Below are 7,316 nucleotides of genomic sequence, written 5' to 3'. Positions count from 1 at the left end.
TCCACAGATGCTGCCAGACCTGCTGAGCTCTTCCAGCAATTTGTGTTTTTGTTTCTGATTTCCAGCATCTGTAGCTCTTTTATTTTTTATTTACTGTTCAGGACTGCAGAATTTAGATCTGACCTGTTAGTAGTGGGATCACTTAGCTCTGTCTATTACTTGCTGCTTATGCTGTTTGGCATGTATGTTTGGTAGCTTCACCAGGATGATGTCTCATTTTTAGATATGCCTGGTGCTGCTCCAGACATGCCCTCCTGCACTCTCCATTGAACCTAGGGTTGATTCCCTGGCTTGCTGGTAATGGTTGAGTGGGGATCTACCGGGCCATGAGGTTGAGATTGTGCTGGAGTACAATTCTCCTGCTGCTGATGGCCCCCAGTGCTTCACGGATGCCCAATCTTGGGAGGGTTGCTTGATCTATTCAAACTTTGTCCCATTTAGTATGGTTGCAGTGCCGCACAACATAATAGAGAGTATTCTTATTGTGCAGATGTGACTTGGTCTCCACAAAGATTGTGCAGCCATCATTCTGACTGATACTGTCATGGAAAGATGCATCTGCAGCTGGCAGATTGGTAAAGAATATGTCAAGTACGTTTCTCTCTGTTGGTTCCTTCACCATCTGCCACAGACTCAGTCTAGCAGCTGTGTCTTTTAGGATCCAACCAGCTTGATCAGTAGTGTTGCTACCAAGCCATTGTTGGCAGTGGACATTGAAATCTGCCACCCAGAGTACATTTTGTGCCCTTTCAATAGTCAGTGCTTCCTCCAAGTGTTGTCCAACATGCAAGATTACTGATCAGCCGAAGGAGGGCAGTATGTGGTAATCGCGAGGTTTCCTTGCCCATGTTTAACTTGAAGCCATGTTGAGGACCCCCAGGGCGACTCCCTCCTGACTGTATACCACTGTGCTGTCGCCTCTGTTGGGTCTGTCCTGCTGGTGGGAAAGGACGTATACAGGGATAGTGATGATGGTGACTGGGACATTGTCTGTTAAATATGATTCTTGTGAGTATGGTTGCATCAGGCTCTTGCTTGACTAGTTTGTGAGACAGCTGTCCCAATTTTGGCAATAGCCCCCAAATGTTATTAAGGAAGGCTTTGCAGGTTCTTTTTGAAGCATAAACTGGAGCATAATCACAAACACTATCCTGTTCGTACAAGTAGCTTTTAACTGTGTTGCCAATACTTTGTAATCTCACAGAATAATTTATAGTTATTTGATATACCACACTGTGAGTAGCTCAATTTTGCAGCCTTTTAGCCTGGATAACAAAGCTACCATCTACCTAGTCCAAATGTGAGCTTGTCCATATCAAATTGAAGGAAATATTACAAACTGAATAGCAATAGGCAACATCTAATCAAAGAAACAAATGCAGCACATCAAATGTATTCTGGTACAATAGGAGGAACGGTGTCAAAGATTGGGTTCCAAACAACACGTTAGAAAGAGAAATTAGATCAGTTTTGGTGTTTAATCAAATGGTATTGTTAAATGAACCTAGAAAAATGACAGAACGTGCATTTACACACAACTTTTTATGCAAGTATAAATCTGCTTCCATAGCTATTAATAACTAACTTATTTACCACACTTAGCACATCCTCTGTAGAAACTGCTGTTCCCTTCACACAACATTTTTCTTTCATTAATCCTGTAAACTGACTGACTGTTTCATTAAGTAAGTGTCTGGGAATACTGTCTTTTCAGTCTGATTAAATACAGCAGCAATTACTTCATCTGTTGGGGGAGAGCAAACATGAAGAGAATTGAAATATTGTAACTGATTTTCTCTGACAGACTGTATGTGACTTGTGTAGATAGACCTGCGAACATTTTGCTTGGCCTTAAAATGGTGGATAGGTAGCAAAGAGGAAATGGGGCAGAAAAATTGGAAATATGGTTTTGTCCCATTTTTAAATATCTCCTTTTGTGTATTCTGTGAAAGTGCTCCTTAAATTCCTAAACAGTGAACTTAAAAATGTTTTCACAACCTTTTTGTTTTTGCATTTTAGGGCTTTTGATGTGGAACTCCTCTACATTGCCCAGTGTTTAAAGATTCCAGTTGCCGAAGTTGCTGTGCAATGGACAGAAATAGAGGGTAAGTTATTTACACCCAGAGAAGAAAAAGCAAGGAAATGGGATCACTTCTAACAACTGGGTCATTAGCATGAAGCTATATCGTTTCATTACTTAAGCCACGCCATAAATGCAGCTGTGGTTTATGCTTAACTGTGTAGCATTCATGCACTAATTTGGAAATTACTGGGTTTTTGCTCCTGTGTTTAGCATTTTATCTGGGAATGGTATCAAAGTGGAAGTAAAATCTAAGGATATTTGTTTACCACTCCAAGCAATCAGTTTAGAATCTGCTTTGGAAGTGAGCAATACTTGTTTTTTCAGGTGGATCATGTAAGGGGAAGGTGAATTACAACAGTATTAGGCAGGAACTGGAGAAATAAGATTGGGGGTGGTTGTTTGAGGGTAAATCCATATGGGAGTCTTCTAAAGGCCAGTTGATCAGAGTTCAACTTTAGGATGAAAGATAAGGATGTCAAGATTCGGGGACCCTGGATGATGATGATGATATTGAAAAGTTAGTCAAAAAGTAAAAAACATACATAAGGTTTAGAAAATATAAAGGAAGCAGAAAGAACATAAAGAAACAAATAAGCCTAAAAGGGGCAATGAAATGTCCTTGTCAAGTCATATTAAGAAGAATGCCAAGGCACTCTGTCTTAATTGTGCAACTGCTTATTCTGAGAGAATTCCCTCTGGTCCTAGACTGACCCAAGGAGAAAAAACCTTTCTGCATCTACCTTTTCATTTCCATGAGAATCTTGTGCGTTTCAATAAGGTCACCTCTCATTCTTCTATATCTCAACAAGTACAGGTCCAATATATTCAACCTCTCCTCATTAAATAATCCCTCCATATCTGATATCAGCCTCGGAAACCTACTCTGGACTGCCTCCGATGCTAGTATATCCTTAGATAATGAACCATAGATGGTTTAAGTCTATGGCACTCCAATGGAATGAATGCAGCCATCTATTAAATTTGTGAAATTGGTTGTATATGTTATTTGCTCGATGAAATAATGATGCAATTGAAACCCATACCATCTTCCTATTAATTGAAAAAAAACCACTTGTAAAGAACTCAAGAATATATTTTGTAATGATGCTGCTCCTTTAACAAGGTTAGCATGTCCTTGTTTTTTTCCCAGGAGATTGTAAAGACACAGACTCCGAAATGTCTGGGGTTGATCTCCTTGAGAATGTTTTCAAGTTTTTTTTTAAAACACAAACACTTGTACAATGAAACGGGAGTGGCTCAGCTTTTTTCTGGTTTGGTTTGGTTTTAGCAGTCTGGCTGTTCTCTGGAGGCAGGCAGTTCAGTTTGAGGCTGCTGGTCCAAGAAACCGCTCCATGGAAGAAGGTGTCCCATGCTGAGTCCCTCTGGCCTCTCTCTCTCTCTCTCTCTCTCTCCCCTGTAAGACCCTGTGTTTGATTTTACCTTTTTGCCAAGGGGTGTTTATGGGCATTGTTGGAGGAATTTGGAATAATATCATTAAGTTGGGATAATCTGTTGGGTTTTTTGAGTAGGGTTAAATTATTCTATTATTCTGTTCATTTTTGTTTGTGTTTCATTCAGTAACCTTGCAAATTGTTTTGTTTAAAACTAAGTGGTTGGACCAGCTGCATCTCCTGGAATATCCATCTACACCTGCTTAAACAACTAGCAAAGTTAGATCCAGGCTACTTTCTTGGAGTGTTTTGAGAGAGTCTGACCTGGTCCATAACAATTTATTATGCACCAATATGTTCAATGAGTTGTCTAGATAAATGATCGACATAATTCTAGACAGACTATAACTTTCTTATTCTGAAATATTGAAAAACTTGACTGTTTAGTTACTGACCCTCACTCTTACATTAGTTTTAATATTCAGCTCAATCTGTTCATTTTCCTCCACCAGAAGCATATCTTTTTTGTCTTAAATTTGGTATTTTGAATGGGATAGGTAATGCCACTGATAGGTGGAGCACTGAGCTTGTAAACTCAAACAGAGCAATGTCGTGCCATGTCAAGCAATGAAGCAACCGCTAATTGTTCTCAAGGTGGCACCACTGATCTATTCACAGGGTGGAAACAAACACCAGCATTAACCAAATTATGCAGACCACCATTCACGATGGCCGTCAGGAGGCATTTACATCTGCAAGGCTTAGTGACTTCGGTCTCCTGTGACAAGGATCTTAGGTGGATGACTTTGTGACTTGTGCACTGGTTTCTACTGTAATTAAATGGCAGAATGAGAACTGTTACTTGTATTGTTGTAAACAGTAAGGAGTAAAATCTTCAATTCTCCCTGTCTGGCAGAACATCCCTACATTCCTAGCATTTGTGTCTGCCCTGTGAATATATATGCAGTGCCATCTTTATGTGGCTGCTGCTTGGTCATTTCGCAGTGACTTAGCACTGCAGCAGTACTTCAATGCATTCCATTTGGTGTGCTCCATCTAGTGGTGGCATTGCTGATAAACCCATTGGTTTCTATTACTTGTGCCCTGATGAAGATTGACATATGTATAAAATTATTTTGAACTTCAGGTTGAAATAGTATTTTCCCTTGTGTGTAGCCACTTATCTTCAGTTGCACACAACCCTTCAATTTGGACCTACGAGGTACAGCTTTTCCCACTAACTTTGAACCTAGTGGAAGATGGATGCAGCTAACATAGCTATTGGACAAAATGGCTAATGACAGAAAATTGAAGATATTTAGTTAAATGCACCATTAATGCTCTGGCACTTTTCCAATGTCAGAATTGCTGCGAGTGGAAAATCAAATTTCTGATCTTAATCTAATTGACCAAAAGATAATCAAGTGTAAGATTGAAATGACATGTAGGTCCAAAGAAAGTGCCTTTTGATGGTCGGTTGTTTTGTCCTACATCTGAAGCATTGCACACGTAACTTAGGAATGTTTGTGTTAAAATTGGGGAAAAATATAATTTTCCTAGTCCTGCAGTCATTGTTAGATGTTAGGTCATCTTGGCCGGGAACAGGATTACATCTAAAAGGAAAAACAAAACATGGTGTTTTTTGAAACTCCAGAGATGCGAGTTGTAATTTATAGAGATATAAATTATTTTAACTAAATTATTCTGATGTATATAAATAAACATTTTGTGAACAAAATTCATAATAACCTTTTAACGGTTTTACAGTCTTGTGTTCTAAAATTACTGAGTGTTTTGTAAACTAGCAACATATTTTTGCAGGCCAAATGCTGCATTAGTGTGAATTCCTCTCATTTTACATTGCCTTGTAGGATCAAAGTTAGTTCCATTCTGGAGTTGGTTACAAATGGGTAAAGATCTTCTCTTCATTCGCTTACGTTACCTCACGGGTGCCTGGAATGTGGAAATGTCCAAAAAAGTCAACTAAATTATTGCACTGTATCTTTTCGTGAAGATGAAAGGACATATATCATTACTGAAATATAATCAAGGGTGGACACACAATGTTTTATGATGGATGGTAAAATATTTTGTTCTTTCTGCATACATATTGCAGTATTTTCTTTGTTTTTCTACATTGCATCCTGGTGAATAAAGTGAAAACTTTCTATCTAGGTTGTATTTTTGGTTAAATCGAAGATAAAATGTCGTGAATGACCAGATTGAGACAGCCAAAGGATTATGTTTGAGTAATGGTTTACTGGTTTTGTCTACAACATTATTACAAGGAAGTATTTTGGTTTACCTCAGACTGTAAATGAGACTACATTAGCAAAATGTACATTTATGATGTGTATTTAATGGATATCCTTAAAAATACTTTCTTTGGTGTTTTATGGTAGTCAGATGGCAGGAAATTGCCATACCAGGTTATTGATGAGACATGGGGTAAATGATTAACTCATTATGTTTGTTCGTATTTCTTTCAATTGTTTTGTATATGGATGCTTCAGTTTTATCATTAATTCTGGAGCAGTTTTGATTCCTAAGCGCAATTTTCAATGGCTAAGATGGAAAGCCAGTATAATGAGACTTATATTAATGGAGGGTTACCGCAATGGTTGATTCATAGTTAGTTTTAATTTGAAAAACCAAAACTTATCTGAAGTCCTTAAACTTGAATTAATATTTTATTCATGTACTTTAATTAAAAGTTACATTTGTAAAACATCTATCTCTGTACTTTTAACAAATGCATATTTATTTTAAGTTTCTCACTTTAATACCTACAGATACAAGAATCGCAACACACCATAGATATAGAGCAGAATTAGGCCATTTGATCATGGCCGCTCTATTTCTCAACCCCCATTCTCCTGTAATCTCCCCTTACCCCTGATCCCCTCGCCAATCAAGAACCTGTCTGTACTAAATGCACTCAATGACTTGGCCTAAAGTCCTCTGCAGCAGTGAGTTCCAGAGATTAGCCATAATCTGGCTAAAGAAATTCCTCCTCGTCTGTATTCTAAAGGGTCACCCCTCACTCTGAGGCTGTGTCCTTGGGTCCTAGTGTCTCCTAAGAGTTGGAAACCTTTTCTCCACATCTACTCAACCAGGCATCTCTGTATTTTATAAGTTTTAACAAGATTCCCACCCCCAAATAAACTCCATCAACTGTCCTCAACCACTCCTTCATCCCTGGGATCATTCTTGTGAATCACTTCTGGACCCCCTCCAATACTAACACATCCTTCCAAACGCAGTCTGACCAGACCCTTTTACAGCCTCAGCAGTACATCTTTGCTTCTCTATTTTGGCCCTCTTGAAATGAATGCTAACATTGGTAGTTAGGAAGGTAAATACAATTGAATCTGTATGTTAAGGTTAAGAGAATCCTGAACTAGGACTCTCCAGTCTCTTTGTGCTTCAGATTGCCAAAGCCCCTCTCTGTTTCTATTCTTCCTCCCTCTCGCTCTCCATTACTGAATTACAATTGCCTCTTAGCCCACTCTCCTAACCTACCTGCTTCTTCAAAACTACCTGTGCCTTCACCTATCTTTGTGTCATCTGCAAACTTGGCACCAATGCCTTCAGTTCCTTCAACCAGATCATTAATGTATATTGTGAATAGTTGTGAAGTCTCAACATAGACCCCTGTGGAACTCCACTTGACTTCTTTATCCCCACTCTTTCCCTTAAGTAAAGCAATCTTCTATCCGTGCCAGAACCTTGCGCCTAACACCATGGGCACTTATTTGGCAGCCTGATGTCTGCACAAAGTTGACACACCTTCTGTTTTCAAAATGTACATGTGGTTTATTGGCTGAAACTCTACTTCCAAA

At 38.9% G+C, this 7,316-nt stretch overlaps 1 long non-coding RNA gene across 1 annotated transcript; it reads left to right on the top strand.

The window, feature by feature from the left end:
* The first annotated feature begins 261 nt into the window (after positions 1-261).
* LOC122546505 lies at positions 262-6,202 on the top strand. Its single transcript, XR_006310757.1, has 2 exons — positions 262-2,105; positions 5,346-6,202. It is a non-coding gene; the product is annotated as an uncharacterized LOC122546505 (long non-coding RNA).
* Positions 6,203-7,316: the final 1,114 nt, after the last annotated feature.

This window comes from Chiloscyllium plagiosum, unplaced genomic scaffold (genome assembly GCF_004010195.1).
Source record: "Chiloscyllium plagiosum isolate BGI_BamShark_2017 unplaced genomic scaffold, ASM401019v2 scaf_9039, whole genome shotgun sequence".
Classification (NCBI taxonomy): domain Eukaryota; kingdom Metazoa; phylum Chordata; class Chondrichthyes; order Orectolobiformes; family Hemiscylliidae; genus Chiloscyllium; species Chiloscyllium plagiosum.
This window is presented reverse-complemented; position numbering and strand designations above follow the sequence as displayed.